We start from the raw sequence: 16889 nt of genomic DNA on the forward strand, positions 1-16889 counted from the left end.
AGATGAATAATTTATTCTTTTTAATAAATATTTGTTGAATACCTACTCCATGTCAAGCATTGTTACAGGCACAGGGTCATAGGAATGAGCAAAAGAAATGCGGTTTCTGCCCTCAACAGCCTTTTCTGATGGAATTTTCCAGTTTTTATCTAGAGGTTTGGAAGTCTCTTTATAGTTCAATATATCACATTCATTTTCTTCTTTGTGCCTCATTAAGGTTCTCCATTAGGTCCATCCTTGCCTATAACTAGACTCTGTTTCTCTTCCCCACCCCAGCCCTTAATCAGCTTCCCCCCCACCCCCCTTTTTTACTGTAGCAGTTAGGAGTCCCTAGCATATCACTTACCCTTTATTCTAGACGCTGTTCTGTATTTCCTTCTGCTTTATCTGCACCCTCACTGTGGAGGGCAACTACGAGGCAATGTCTTACATTTATTTGCAATTCCTAACCCTCAGGTCCCCTTTGAACATTCTAGAAGCTAAACATGAGCTTGTTGATAGATTCACTTGGAACCCCATCATCCCTTTGGAGGAGGTGGAGTAGAATGAAAATTGCCACCAACACCAACAACCAGTCAGACCACACGGTCAGACACTGTTTGTGGTGGCTGGAGTGGAGTAAAGGGCTTGGAAACCAGGAAAAAAAATGAGTGTTTGGTTTAGGATTTTGCTAACTGAGAAAGAGCCAAGAGTGGTTAATTTCCCTTTCAGGATAAAAGTCACCTTGTAAACAGGATTTCTGTCTAAAAAATGTAATGTGGTCCAAAGTTATGGAATCAAGTGGCCATTGGTATTTTCTTGTCTAGTATATCTTAATTTTTCTAAAAATTAGTGCTGAGCCAGTTATAAGTAACAAATAGGTCCGAGATCAAATTTTTATTACAATTGGATTAACTGGAAATTAACTGGCACAATCTGGTCCAAATATATTAAGATCACAATGAAACCCTGTTTACCCTGAAATAGATTACTACATAGACATAGGAGAACAGTGCTTCAAAGCTGGAAGGATCTTTAGCACAATCCAGGAATTACAGTATCAGATCGTTAAGTGAAGCTCTCGACCTGGTCTCATCCAGTCTGAATCTTTACTCTGCCACCTCTTGGGCCATGTGATCTTGGGAAATTTCTTCATCTCTCTGAGCCTCAGTTCTCTTTTGTGTAAAGATATAAAAAAGCATTACTTAGTAAAAGACTTAATGGGAGAAATAAATGGTGATGTAATAAGGTACATGAAGTGCCAATACAATGCCTAGCACATAGTAATAGCTCAATGAAATAGCTAAGTGGCAGTTATTATGTAGTTCAGCCCTATCATTTTACAGATGAAGAAACTGAGGCTCATTGTAATTGTGGTAATTTAGGGACAGAGGTAAGGCTAGAATTTAGAATTTCTGAATTCCAATCCAGCCCTCTATTCAAGATAATTTGACATTCATCATTCACTTTGTAATTTGAATCTTTCTAATATATAATTTGTGAAAACTGGAATAGTGAACTGAGCTAAAATAAATATTTTCCACTTTATATGAAAGTTTTGTTTCAAGTTGAATATACATATATAACCTACTTATGAAAAGGATTATTTCTAAGCTCTTCAATAGTATCATTTAAAAAGTCAATCACAGACATTATTTGTAACCTAGTCATATCAATTATTTAATTGAAAGGTCTTATTCTTGGCAACATTAATTTGAGTGTTGACTAAACCAATTGGAGGTGTGTAATACATATATGTATACTTAATAAAAATTGCTGCTTCCTCGTCATGAAGCCCCACCAATACAGGAAATTACTACTATAAGAGATCCCTAATAGAAATATTGTCTCTTGTGAAACCAAAGTCATTACACCAACACATCTAGGTCTGTGTTTTAAAACTTGTGATGGTCCAAATATCCTTCAAGCTCTCAAAGAAACGTAGGTTCAGCATCTACTTAGCACTTAGTATATTCCAGACATTGCAGCCAACATTAGTCAACCTGAGAGTTCCTCCTCCTGTTCAGCAATAGAACATGGGGAAGTTATGGCTCATTTATTTTTCAATATAAGTTCCGTCAGATTCCAGGTAGTTTACCTGGTCCAGATGGGAGCCAGTTGCCATGGACATAATAGCTATTCAATATACAGTAGCTCAATTGAAAGTGTCAAAGATGTTACTTGTGTGATAAAAGTGATTAAAATTTCATTTAAAGAATGATTCTGCAGAGATTGTGCCCAAGAGTAAGCCTTGATCTAATTTTAAAAAAACACACACACAGAAACCAGAGAGCAGGATGAATTTTTTTCAATGACAATATGATTCCAGATAAAAGCTGTATTAGCCAGGATAATTTGGCATGCAAGAGACAAGCAACTTATTCTAGAAGAAAGAGGAAATGTGCTGGCTCACAAGCCAACAGGAAGATAGCATGGGGCTGGCTGAAATCAGGGACTGGAGGGCTATTGACTTTCTCCATTCATTCTCAGACCAGCTTTCCCACCAGGCAGGAGACCTGTGTGCTACCAGCTATGGGTTCATATTCTTTACAGCCTTGGAAAGGGAGAAAAGAGCTGCTCTTCACCCTGCTCCAGTTGAAATAACCGGGAGAAGGACTCTGAAAGATCTGCCTTAAGCCACATGCCCACCATCACAATTGTCATGGCCAGAGATGTGAGGAACCCATGAACAGAGGCACCTCTCTGAGTACATTAGATCCATCTACCGCTGCTAGCATTTATTGAATGTCTTCCTTGTGCCAGTCCTGTGCACTCTCTCATTTACTTGTAAGGGAAGGATCATGAATACAGAAGGCATCTGTAGGGCCACACTGAATTGTCCTGAGGGACACAGGGAGCCTGGCCTGGAAGAAGAAAGGGAAACCCGAAGTCACTAGTGAAAATAAAAAGCTGGATCCACACAGCACGGTATCTCCTCTATTCTTGAATCAACAGGAACAGGGGTGAACTCCAAAGGCAATCCCCTTCATCACCACGTTCAGCCCCAAACACCATCTGAAGTGGTGTGGATTCAGGTTTTAAGGGGTCTGACATTAATACAAGTTGGGGGGAATTTCTCTTTTTATGAAAAAGATTCCAAAACAGTTTACTTTTGCAAAGTTTACAGCATACTACCATCGGAGCACACTGTTAGTGCCCCATAGCTGTGTCCCTCTCAGAGAGCAATCCTGAAATGTAAGCTTCATCAGCTTCATGACACATCTGCCTCTAATAACACTTATCACAGCAAGCTGAAGTTGGAACCAGATTTTAAATAGACATCTAGGGTCTCCAATGTCACACTCTTTTTCTGGAATACCACCCTACAGGATCCCTCCCCATTGGCCCTTGTCTTTTGAGAACTTCTAAAATTCAAACTCTTTACTAATTGATATTATTCTTCTACCTCAGTTAACTCAAATTCTGAAAATGCATTTTTTTATAATTATCTGAAACTGACTCCCAGATTTTTTTCCTTCTTTAACAAAATGTCATCACTGACTAAGGAGAAATGGGTTTGAGTTCACCACTTATTCCAAGGCAAACTCTTTGGCCTCAGTGTCATGGACTTGAACCTGACGTTCCCAGCCACTGCAGGGCTGAAACTGATAGTCTAGTCATGTAGGGGATTTTCCTGACTCCGTGTCTGTCTCCCCATGGCTGTTTATTTGTACTGCTGTCTGCTTTGGTTTGGGACATTGACCTTATAAGTTGCTTCCCCAGCCCAAGCCTGTAGCCAGAGAACTAGGAGTTTCCCTCTGTGCTCCTCACAGCCAACTAAAAGGAATTGGCTCTTGATCCACACTGTTTAACTGAAGAGGGAGAGGGAGAAGGGGAGGGAGAGGAAGAGGGAGAGGGAGAAAGGAAGGGGGACAGGGAGAAGGAAAGGGAGAGAGAGAGAAGTCTTTTAAAATCAATGCCAAGCCAGCTGCGCCTCTCTGAACAGCTGAGTCATAGACAATCAGGCAGTTCAGTTGGAAGGCACACTGTACATGCTAACTCTTGGGTTCCGGCTGGAGCAGAGGATAGTTAAGTAAAAAGGGAGGAGGAATCAGAAAAGAAAGCCACAATTTAATCTCAGATAGCACTTCACTCCGAGGCTCCCTGTGATCAGAGGTGAACAAGAAGAAGCTGGTTCCCCTACAGATGAAACTCCATCCTTATGTGGTTAGTCAAGAATCCCTTAAAGAAATCTGAACGTTGCTATTTAGTTTTTTAATTCATAAATTACAGTAATTGCTAGAAGATGCTGGCTGCCGCCTCCTTATTGGAACTGGCTAAAGGTTGTCTTAAAATGTCGACCACTGAGTCACAAATTCAGAATCAGCAGTGTCGTGGCTGGATCTGGCAGTCCCAGGAGGTACAAGAAGGTCATTATTACAGAAATAGTTGGAGTGAAGGTTATAAGTCTAAAGTTTGTCTGAAATAATAATAATAATAAAAATCTCCAAAGTATGGCAAGGGAGGCTGGAAGGTAATGTAAGGAGTATGGATGTGAGCGTAGTGGAACGCCATTCTCTTGGCCAGGGAATTCACTCCAGGTGGCTCTCCCTGGGCAGTGCAACAACATGTGCCCACTAGGAGCATGGTTTACTCACAGGAGTCACTGGCTTATTTTTGTGTGACACAAGAATCTATCAACTGTCTGCTATCACCCGTATGGCTGTGGCTAATGACAGGTCTCTGTGACCATCTTGTCTACCCAAATGTCTAAGTAACCCCCAAGGCCTGCTCTTTCCAATTTTATGCACAGAGTATGGAATGTTTCAGAAGAAAACCACATTGCCATGCTAATACGATTCCCTACAAAACCACCATATCAAGACACAGCGAGGCCCAAGGCTGGGCAGTGATTTTTTAATTCATTTCTTCTTACTGCTGTCAGATCTTCTCTTCTCAACACAGACTAGACAGATAAAACAAGTGTGTGTGTGTGTGTGTGTGTGTGTGTAATAAGGAAATAAGCACCATCGCCTCCTCTCTGTTGATGACCTGAGTACCCTCTTACCTGAGGCCTCTGCTGCCATCTCCCCCTTTTCTCCCCAACTCCAGATCTCATTTTGCTCTAGGGCCCCATCCAAATGGCAAATTCTAGATTTAGATCATCTAGAGTGTGGTCCAGTGAGAGTCATCAGTACTGTATTATCTTAAAGAGGCAGAGCACTGGTTTCACATGATTCTAATGTGAAGTCACCAGCCATTACCATCTTCTATTTTACATGTCAAAGGAATAAGCAGATCACTCAACCCTTTATCTAGCAAACTTGTGCACTGACCACAGAGTGGTTGAATTTAGGAAGTGGGAGATATCTGATCAACAAGTTATAACAGTTTTGCTTGATGATTAGGTCTCTTCCACTACTTAGATTATTTGTTCACTGCTCCACTCCAGCTGGTTAGCAAAGATGGATACTATCTGACATTAACATCTTCTGGGGCTTACCTACTTTTGAGAAGATAATTTTAAAAATGAAATGTATTGTCACAAGTCCTTTTGGTTTAAGTCTAAAATGAATTTTGACCCTTCACTGTGATCTGTAAACAAAACTTTGTGTTAGTAAACAAAACTTTCTCACTAACTTTCTTTTTTTTGAGCAAATAAGGCCAATTCTACATAATCAAAAAAAGTTCAGAATCAGAGAAATCATCTATGTAGAGGCAACAGAGTTTCAAAAATGGGTCTGAAGTCAGATTTTTCTGCTGGCCATATGACTTTGGCTTCTAACTTAAGTCTTCTGTGCCTTAGCTTTCTTGTCTATAAGATGAAGATAGTAATTGCCCCTAATAAGAGTGCCATAATTATAGGAATAAGTGACTTAATATGTGTAAAGCACCTAGAATAGTGTTGGCACATGGTAAGCGCTCAATCAATCTGTATTATTGTCTGAACCATGGTTTATCCCTTTGTGATCAATGTCAAATTCGGCTTGCAGACCTATTTTATTTGGCCCACAAAAATGAGTATAATTTTAACATTTGAATGCCTTTACTGAGGGCATATGTGCCAGAAGCCAATTCCAGCATGTCATAATTGCAAGAGTTTCATTGAAAGGTTGATGGAACTTGGGGACTCAACAGGGTAGAGTCACACATGTAGTCAGTCATCTGTTGGGAATGGCTAAGGGCATTTCCCCAGACCTGAAAAGGGATGATTGCTTGGCTGCCAGACAGCTCAGGGCATCTTAATCTACATATTATTGCCTCCTACTGGCCAAACACCTGAACAGCCATAGGCTAATTCCCCCAAATCTGACAATGCCTCTGTATAGGAAACCCTGACCCTTTGAAGTGTATATCTTCCTTGCCTCAGGACAAATTGTGTTAATAGAAAGCATGGGGTCCTGAGACAAGGAGATCTTAGTTTCCTTTAAGCTAAGCTCCTCTGACCCCCTAATGCCTTTCAAAATTATGCTTCGTCTCTGGACTCCTATTTAATCTACACACAGCCTTCTCCAGATTGCTGAACCCTTCTAGATGCCGGGACAAGAACCCCGGCACATATATGCTCTAGTTTTGACTCAAGCCCCACCTCTCCCGATTGTGTCATGTTATCAGCTTGGCCCTGAGTCTGGAATGCAGACTTAGTAGGGCAGAAATTGTCAATGACATGTTTCATTGCTGACTCATCAGTGTCTAGCAGTTAGATGGGGCTTCCTCACTATTTGTTGAATGAACAAATGAGTTTGCACACACACAATTAATCCTTTCTATAATAAACCCCGCAAAGAGCTGCCTAGCTGTGGCATCAAAGTCTCCATGACAGGTATTCACTACCTCCCATTCTGTGTATGGATATTTCTGTTTGTTGGGAGTTTATTTGTACATTGAGTCCAAGTCTCCTCAGTAGCTTTTTAATTCTCATTCACTCCTCTGACATTTTGAAACTATTGGAGAAAATCTTGACAGAGAAAGAAATGAATACCCAGGAAACCCAGTGACTCTCAGGAAGTCATGGCCCATTATTGGGAATCCCAGCCCATGAGTACACACTTCCCTTGGGAGTCAGCAGGCACCTTTGTATCATGACTTGGAAGTCTCTAGTGCAGGGGTGGGCAAACTTTTTGACTGAGGGCCACAATGGGTTCTTAAACTGGACAGGAGGGCCGGAACAAAAGCATGGATGGAGTGTTTGTGTGAACTAATATAAATTCAAAGTAAACATCATTACATAAAAGGGTACGGTCTTTTTTTTTTTTTTTTTTTTAGTTTTATTCATTTCAAACGGGCTGGATCTGGCCCACAGGCCGTAGTTTGCCCACGGCTGCTCTAGTGCCTTGAAATATCTGTTCCTCTGACAACCATTCAACCATCAAAGATTCATTCCTTTGAATCCTGAAGAGTTTGTCAAATCTGTTGGATAATCTTCTCTTGAAATGCAATCGTGAGCTCTTTTCTTTACCAACCAACACCTCAGTTATTCATTAATCCTTTGATAAGGGTGAAAATGAACAAGAAGAATGGGGCACAGAATAGGCCCTGAGGAGAGAGACACATGTTTAAAGGATGGGGATTCAGGAAGGAGAACAGAAGAGCCAAGCCTCATCTACTTCACAGGAAAGCCAGACACTGCCCAGATCCACATGCGGCCTGATTAGGATATTGCGCAATGTCCCTTGGGGAAGGAATGGGGGTGGGGACAGGCAGTGGCTAATTTAATATAATCAGCATGCAATAGGCTTCTTCACCATTAAAGGAAAAAAGGAAAGAAAAAAAAAAAGCATCCATTCGTATACTTTCTAGAATCTCAGTCCTAGCTGGAAATGGTGTTAGGGAAAGTGAGATGATGCAAGTCCAGCTCAGCTGGAATCACCCTCATTCCCTGGCTCCCCTTCAAACAATATAAATCTTTCATCAGGGATTGCATCTCTCTCTCTCTTTTTCTTTCTTTCTGGAGTAGTGACTCTTAAACTCTTTTGATCATGTCTCTTTGAGGCTCTGTAAAAGTTATAAATCCTCTCTCCCAGAAAAAGTGCACACACATTGAAAAAAAAGTTTAAATATGTTTTTATTGATTTTAGGGAGAGAGAAAGAGAGAGGAAGAGAGTGATAGAAACATTGATGAGAGAGAAACATCCATTGGCTGCCTCCTGCATGCCCCCTACTGGGGATCAAGCCCACAACCCAACCATGTGCCCTGACCAGGAATCAAACTAATGACCTCTTGGTGCACAGAATGTTGCTCAACCAACTGAGTCACACCAGCCAGACAACATTGATAATTTTGCTTGCAACCAGTACCTTCACCCCTGCTAACACCAGTGCTCATGGACTTAATTTAGGAATCTTGTCTTTATGGTTGTTTCATCAGTAGGATCTCAGTCCATTCTTGTGAAATAAAGAAAAAAGGGAAAAAAGGAAGGGAAGAAGGGAAGGAGGGAGAGGGGAGAGAAGGAGGCAGAGAGGGAGGGGGAAAAGGAACAGGGAGGAAAATATCCATGGGCTTCTCTAGAACTTTTTAAAACTTCAATTCAATAGTGGGGAATTAGGTGAGAAGGATGATCTAGATTTACTTCTCAGGTAGTCCTCTTATATGAGTGTGGTCAACCATCAGAGTAACATGGGGCTAGCCATTGATTTATATTTGATTATTTTCTACAATATTCATATCCTTGGAAAAATAGTCATAATATTGGCCTAAGACCTTTGAAAAGAAAATTAGTTGAAGTAATTGAGGATTTGGCCAATAGGATAAAAGATCTTGGAGAATTTAGAGATGTTTGGAATGGAGATTGCAGCGGCCTTGCCTTCTCCCTCTTCCATCTCTAATTCTGTGTAGGAACAGATGGAGGTGAGAGAAAAATCTTCAAGAAAATAGTCAAATGGTAGGTAGGCACCCATTGGGAGGCCATATCTAGTTTGTGGTAGATCTCTCTGAGTCATAATAGAAGTTGGTAAGTCAGCATACTAATTAGCTTATATTAATTAGCTTCTTTAGCTCAACTCTATTGGTTTTATCATTCCAGTTCCATTCATACCTACATTGGTAATAATATATTGGTTTTTCCTTTGGGAAATGACTCTGCTCAAACTCTAAATTTTAGGTCCATGTGGTTACAGTCGTCTGATCCATCCCTCTAGCTCTAGAGATAACATTTGGACTATATTTGGCCTATCAGTATATTGCAACCTTTCAAATAATTGACTTTCAGGAGCTGTGAGACCTAAGCCCAACCAATGAGAGTTGATTCTGGGATGCTTGGACTGGAATTATTGGACTGGAAGCCAGGAGGGTATACTAGTAAGCCTGGGTTTGCTTGGGACTATGAATGGAGAAGGCAGGTGTGTGCAAGGAGCTAAGACAGAGGAAAGTAGGGCAGAGATGGAGAACAATCAGGTCCTAGAGGATCTTTGAACCCTTGTATCCACCTCTCCTGAAGTTTTTCAGATACTTTTTTTGGTAAATGTTTGATCGTAAGCCACTTTGAATTGGGTTTCTGTTCTTATGTCTGCTATGTCTCTTTTGTGGCCTCTCATTTTTTCGTAAGAACCTACCATTGTGGCTCTGACTTCTGTAGATTTTCCCCACTCTCCTTATTTTATTATGTTAATGTTATTTCCTTGGTTTGTTTAATAAAGCCGTTTTTTTTATTATGGAGTATGAATCAGAAGGAGGTGCTCAGGGAGTGACTGTGCTCAGACTGAGGTCCCATGTTGGACCATTCACTGGGAAACTGTCCCTGGGGCTTGAGGTGTTCAAGAGTCCAGAAAACCCCCTGGAAGCAAGGAAGTACTCTGTACAAAGAAATTAGTATGGAGAACCTCAGTTGAGGAGATTAGCACCTGTGTTAACCCATACTGAGCAGCCTGTCAATCTGGTATCCAGCATAAGACGTGCCATTGATTGTAAACTTGAAAAATAGTAAAGGGCAGAGTGTGCTTAGGAAAAATGGTAGAAGCATTTAGCAATTTTCAGAAATACTATATTACTAAATAGCTCTTAGAATAGAAAATAAATAAATGAATCCTATATAATAAAAGCCTAGTATGCTAAGTGTCCAGTCGTCCAGTGACCAGTCGACTGTTCAACCAATCAAAGTGTAATATACTAATGATATGCTAAGACCACTCAACCACTCGCTATGACATGCACTGACCACCATGGGGCAGACACTCCGACCAGTAGGTTAGCTTGCTGCTGGGGTTTGGCCAATTGGGACTGAGTGAGATGGGCTGGACACGACCTGGAGCCCTCCCACGGTCCCTCCCTTGCCCTGATCGTGCACTGGTGGGGGTCCCTCAGCCTGGCCTGCACCCTCTTGCAATCTGGGACCCCTTGGGGATGTAGGAGAGCCAGTTTTGGCCTGATCCCGCAGGCCATTCCCCTTGGGAGGGTGTCATAGGCAGGGCCCATGGCTGGCGAGCGCTGCTGCAGCGGCATGAGAGACTGGTTGGGCACGAGCTCACAGCGGCATAATGGGGCCAGGATGAGCGGGCTTTGGACTGCGGGTTTTGGCACAATCCCCACAGGCTACCCAGAGGGACCCCACCCATGCATGAATTTGTGAACTGGGCTTCTAGTAAAAGTAATAATTTTAAGTTATTAAATAAATTAAATTCAGCATCTTATGCTTAAGAAAGCACAGAATGCACAATATATTTTAGGGCTATTTTTTTGTTGTTAATCCTGACCCAAGGATATTTTTTCATTGATTTTTAGAGAGAGTGGAAAGGAGGGAAGGGGAGAGAGAGAGAAACATCAATGTGAGAGAGACACATCAATTAGTTGCTTCTGGGATGCTCCAGACTTGGGCTGGGGATAGACCCCACAACCCAGGTTTGTGCCCTTGACCAGAAATTGAACCCATAACTCTTCAGTGTGCAGCTGATGCTCTAACCACTGAGAACACTGGCCAAGGCTATTTTAGGAATATTTTAATCTACTCCAGTCATGAAAAATTTTCAAAAGATTTGGCATGGAAAAGAATAAAGTTTGAGTATCTGGAAAATTTACTTATATGCAACACCTTTCTCTGATGATGCCTGATTAAACAGAACACTATTGCATTAGACATTGTCCTCCCAAACATGAGTTCTGTAAAATATTCCTTTGTAACGTTTATGCTAAATGATCCCAGAAGAGTATTTTTTTTTATATTTGAAAGAAAAGTTATATCAAAAATGCAATTTCATGGGCAAAAAGGAGAGCCCCAGAGTCACCAATAGCCTGGAAACCAAATACTAACAACCTGGCCAGGATAATAGTGAGGTGTCCAGTACTGGTTACTCAAGCCTATGTCTTTTCTCTCCTAGCCAAACACCCCCTTTCCCATCTAGATCTTATAAAACAGTGCCCCCAAACCTCAAACCCCAAGAAAGTGGGCCTCTGAGAAGTATCAAGAGAGAGTAGGATACCTCACCACGTCCTCTGACACTAGGTAAAGGGCCATGAGTCCTATTTAAGAATAAAGAAGTTGAGAAACCCACACATCTAGTCAGAGGAAAAGGCAGAGACTCAGAAATTCCTGGCTTCAACAAGTACATTTGCTGCTTCTCATCAAGTCCTAAGGTCAACCAAATGGTGACAGATTGAGGCCTTTAAACACTTCAAGGCAGACGACATGTCAACCAGCACCACCTTGTGGAAGAGGATTGATAACTCACGTTTCTTCAACACTTTTGCAGGGTTGCTTTTTCATTTAATAGTGGACTTGGGAGAGCTGATTCTGCATCAGGCGCCTGTGCTGGAGAAGTTGAAAGATTACAAGAAATAGAAATAGATATGCTAAGAGCTGGAAATATTCTGGCCTATGGAATGCTCCAGAAATATGGGGAAAGAGAACTGAAATGGTTTCACATTATCAGCCATTACTGGGATTTAAGTTTATAAAATTAGAAGGCAACCCTAGCTGGTTTGGCTCAGTGGGTAGAGCATCAGCCTGCAGACTGAAGAGTCCCAGGTTCGATTCCAGTCAAGGGCCCACGCCTGGTTGCAGGCTCCATACTCAGTAGAGGGCATGCAGGAGGCAGCCAATCAATGATTCTCTCTCATCATTGATGTTTCTATCTCTCTCTCCCTCTCCCTTCTTTGAAATCAATAAAAATATATTTAATAAAATAAAATAAAATAAAATTAGGAGGCATATATTCTAACAGGACCAATGATAGTATTCATTACATTTAAAAGTAAAGGCCATATTTAAAATATAATCTCATGGGCAAAAAAGGAGAAAAGGTAGAGATATTTAGAGAAACACTGAGGATTGGCTCTGCCCATTCTCCTTCATCCATTGGCCATCTGTATTCAGTCCATAGAAAGGAGGCCATGAGAATGTGTTGATGAACAAGTGCTCAGGTATACAAGAACTAATCTTGAAACTTCCTATTGAAAATTGTATTCCAACCCTTGACCCAGAACCAGAAAAACTGTGATAGCTGCCTATAGCTCTCTTCATTGTGGCTGACAGATTGGGAAAAAAAATATGTAATTGTTCTGATTTCAAACCACTTCCTTCTTGTCCCAGATATTATTAGAATGGCCTGATTGATATCTGGTTTTGAACTCCCAAGCATATATGTATAATTAGGACTCTTGAGTGCCGATGAGCAAAACCAAGCTGCAACTAGCTTAGTCCAGGAAGAAGGAGTTTATTGGAAGGTTTCTGAGGATATTTTATAGTCAAAGAAATCGTTGAACAACAAACTGTGGAGAGAGGCAAGGTGCCTCTGGACCTCTGAAACAATGGGAACCAGGGGCTGGACGGTACCTGGGTTCTCTTGCCTCATCCTGGTCTGTGTCTGGGTCAGTTTCACGTGTTGTCACAGTGAGCCAGCTTTTCTTTTGCGGTGGGAAACATGACATCCAAATGGCTCTCCTTACAGCTTCTGCCACCTAAGACAGGTTGGACCTTTCCTTCCCTCAGTTTTGATTTTTTAAACTCCACGGAGGGACTGATTCACCAGGCGAAGGTCAGATGCTTATGGATGCTGTGCTGATAATGCTCCAGATGCCCCTACAACTTACAAAACAATGGCATTTTGGAATCACCACTTCATCCTCCCTTGAGACCTCACATTGGGCAGTTTCTCAAACTAGGAACCCTGCTTCATTTTGGAACTCTCTCCCAAATATGTCCTACAGATCCATGACCACCCAGAATTCAACAGGGATGGGTTACTTACCAGGGGAAACCAGAACTGCCTCCAGGTCAGCTGCCGGAGGTCCAATCCACACCCATATTCATATGGGAGAGCAAGATAGTTCTAAACATTGATCCAGAACTGAACAGAATCATGATGCTGCATGTTCATAGGGTTAACAAGGCAGAAAGTGTTGTAGCCTGGGGTTTTTCTGCCAGAGGAACACCAGAGGAAGTGGATTTATGCCTTTGCCCAGGTTCCTTGGGTAGTGAGAAGGGTTATCTGTTAGGATGTCTCAAGGGTTGGATTTGAGAACAGAAAATCTAGGCTTTCCTGTGGATGCATGTCCATCCCCGAGTCAGGTCTCAGGTTTCAAAATCATAGCCTATAAACAGCATGGCCGGCCGTACTTGGAGCTTTGTTCCCCTGCTCTAGAAAGTTGAAACCCCTTTCCCCTCAGACTGTAAGTCTGGAACCAAATTAAGTCCAGCTTGGGTCAAATAATTCTCAAAAGTGACAAGTGGAAACAATGGATTGAACCGTCAGATGGTTGAATTAGTGTGTTCTTGTCCTAGTTTTCAGCTAGTGTGGGCAACTGGCTTGAAAATCAATCTAATACAAGATAGCATTCTAAATTGTGATTATTTGCTAGGGTATAAAAGACTCTTGGTTAATATCAATTTTCTCCTCTTTATCCTATTCAGGTAAAGATTTCTCATTCTGTAATTGCAGTGAACCCAGAAGAAGGGGTGATGGTGAGAGGGGAGAGGTCAATTAAGGAATGATAGGTAAGAGCCCCAAATATGAGTAACTAATTTCACTATCATTGTGAATATTTTATCCAAAAAGTAATAAATGATGATCTTTAAATGGCAACTCATGCAAGAATTGAAAAATCATTAATGAAAGGTAGAGACATACCATCTTTGGTGGAAAATACAGTATCATCAAACCAACAGGATAATAAAATTAACTGAAATAAAACTGAGAGGATTATCAGCAGAAGGGGTCTTTGGTGGAAGTGGGGCAGGTTGCATCACAAGACACTATGAAGCCAACAACTCATCAAAATGAAATGACTGTGATCAAGGTAGATGAAATGGGTGAGATCATAGATTCAAGTATAGATCATATCACCTAATAAGACAATATTTGTGATTGTTACAATTAAATGTTTCACTGTAAGCCCTCATTTTTTTTTCTATAAAATAGTTGCTTTCTGATATAGAAGAGAAGAATGTTTAATTCATTGGTTGGTGCTAAAACCATATTGCTGATTCAAGCATAAAAAATATCAGCAACCACAAAATAATTTAAAGTCAATTCTCTTTTGTCTTCTTTATTGATTAAGGTATTACATATGTGTCCTTATTCCCCCAATGCCCCACCCTCACCCCACTCCCGTTCATGTCCTTACCCCCCTGTTGTCTGTGTCCATTGGTTATGTGTATATGCATGCATACAAGTCCTTTGGTTGATCTTTCCCCCTTACTCCTCCCTCCCCTACTAAAGTCAATTCTTTGTAGATATAAATTCATAAAGCTTACCACTCTGGTAAAGATGAAAGAACTTGCTTCTTTGGGGCAATGGACACTCACATTTTGACGGAGAACACCCGGAAACTCCACTTCAGTTTCTCTTCATCAGAATTTGGTGTATGCCTAGTGTGGAGAGGATTTCATAATTTAATAACCTTTTAATGTGTCCAATGCAATGATGCTGAGGAGGATATCCAGTGAGACCTGAGAGGAACTGAATGATGGGAAGGCATCTAAAGGGAGCAGAAAAGAGACATACAACCTCAGGAGGATAAACTGGGGATCACTGCATCTACATTATTGGAATTAGGTTCCAAGTTGAAAACTTTTTACTTGTTAATTTTTCATTTACCTATATATGTACTACAAATAATTGTGGTAGTCTCTGGAGATACAAGCATATAAAGGCACACCAGCAGTTCCTCTGCCCTCTAGGACCCCAAAAGCTCTTATGGAGGATCAACTTATTTCACTCTTACGTTTGTCAGGGCTCATTTGATTGCCAGAATAGAAATGCACACAAGTCTCCTAAACAAACAGAATTAGTAGGATTAGAGTTTTGAAAATGTGAGGATCCAAAAATCTCTCTCTCTCTTCTAGATCCTACTCTTTTGTTTACAGAGTAAATCTTAATTGATTTCTTGATATTCGAGTTTCAGCTTTTGAAACTATTAGACTTCATAGTTGTAGCACCCTCTGATGATAGTCTTTTGGGGCCCAAATTCCAAATCAATAGGAAACTCTGATGAACACAATTTAAGCCAGGTATCAACTTATGCTTTCAACAAATATCTATTGAGCACCACAGAGGACAATACACCATTCATAACCCATACATCTATGTTTAGGATTGGAATGGGGTGGAATGCAGCACAGACAATGAAGAGGTAATTTTATAATAGACTTTCAGGATGATAGGTGTCGTGAAGAAGAATAAAGATAGGTAGGAGGTAAAGAATTAAAAGGAGGTGCTATTTTAGAAAGAGACTCTGACAGAGTCTCTGGGGAGGTTGAGCAGAGGCCCTAAGGAAGTGAGAGAGCAAGCCCTGAGAATAGGTGGTGGAAGAGCCTTCTAGTGAAGGACAGGCAAGTGCAGAAGCACTGAGATGGGCCCAGAAAGAAGACCTCTGAGGCTGAAGCACAACAAGCAAAAGGAAGAGTGGCCCACATAGAGGTCCAAGATGGAACCAGGACACATCTGTCTAGTTGGTGTTCAAGACTTGGGGAACTATTAGAAGGAATTAAGCAGGAGAGTGCCATACCTATTATTATTATTATTATTATTATTATTATTATTATTATTCAGTGAAGTTTGCTCAAGGTCACCCCAGCCAGGAAGTGGCAGACCCAGGATTCAATTCCGAGGCCATCTAGCTACAGAACCCAAGCTCTTCACACCATGTGATTCCCTCTCATTATGATGCAGGATCTCCTAGTAAGCTTTCCATGAAGGTTTTCAGATTTAAGGTTCATCAATGCTTCCAAAGACATTGGACTTGCACCTTGAATACAGTGATAGAAATATAGCAGTTGGAACCTTTTTTATACTTAAAGGACACATGCATCTTTTCTTTGACAACTCCACTCATTTAGTTCCCCACTGAAAGTCCTTGTTTCAGCTGCCACATATCTATAGAACTATTCAGAATAGATTTTACTCCATCCCCTACTGCTCAGACATCTTCACTCTACCTACTGAAAACAGCATGTGGATTACCTTTTTTAAGCAAGAGGGGGAAAAAGATAGTTAACCAGGATCATACAGCAAGGTAGCAACTATTCTGACAACAGCAATCCAGAAAGAATGTGAGAAAATTTGCAAGTGGATGCCTTCTCTAAGGATACCCCACTTTCAGGAATTTCTCTGTAGAGAACATGAAAATTGGAACCCAATTTCTTTAGAATTGAGTAGTTTTCAAAGTCTATGTGCTTTGTTAAAAACAAAACAAAACTGTGGTACATCTACACAATAGAATACTATGCTGTGGTAAAAAAGACGGAGTTCTTACCATTTGCAACAGCATGGGTGGAACTGGAGAGCATTATGCTAAGTGAAATAAGCCAGTCAGAGAAAGATAAATATCACATGATCTCACTCATTTATGGAATATAATGAACAACATAAACTGATAAACAAAAACAGATCCAGAGACAGAGAAGCATCGATCAGACCATCAAAACTCAGAGGGAAAGTAGAGGAGGATGGGGGTAAAGGGGAAAGATCAACAAAAGGACTTGTATGCATGCATATAAGCCTAACCAATGAACACAGACAACAGGGGGGCGAGGGCATGA

At 41.0% G+C, this 16889-nt stretch overlaps 1 protein-coding gene and 1 long non-coding RNA gene across 2 annotated transcripts in view; one reads left to right on the forward strand and one right to left on the reverse strand.

Annotated features, from left to right (window-relative positions):
• Positions 1-16889, forward strand: part of RTKN2 (rhotekin 2) — a 484906-nt gene that overhangs the window by 201733 nt on the left and 266284 nt on the right. Inside the window, exon 3 of the mRNA XM_081104877.1 lies at positions 13761-13844. The gene's annotated coding sequence lies outside the window, so the exon portion shown is untranslated. The remainder of the gene's footprint in view (positions 1-13760; positions 13845-16889) is intronic.
• Positions 848-14049, reverse strand: LOC308528956. Its single transcript, XR_013996743.1, has 4 exons — positions 13099-14049; positions 12684-12935; positions 11581-11660; positions 848-1154 (listed from the first exon to the last, which is right to left on the reverse strand). It is a non-coding gene; the product is annotated as an uncharacterized lncRNA (long non-coding RNA).

This window comes from Myotis nattereri (genome assembly GCF_964212035.1).
Source record: "Myotis nattereri genome assembly, chromosome: 13".
Classification (NCBI taxonomy): Eukaryota; Metazoa; Chordata; class Mammalia; order Chiroptera; family Vespertilionidae; genus Myotis; species Myotis nattereri.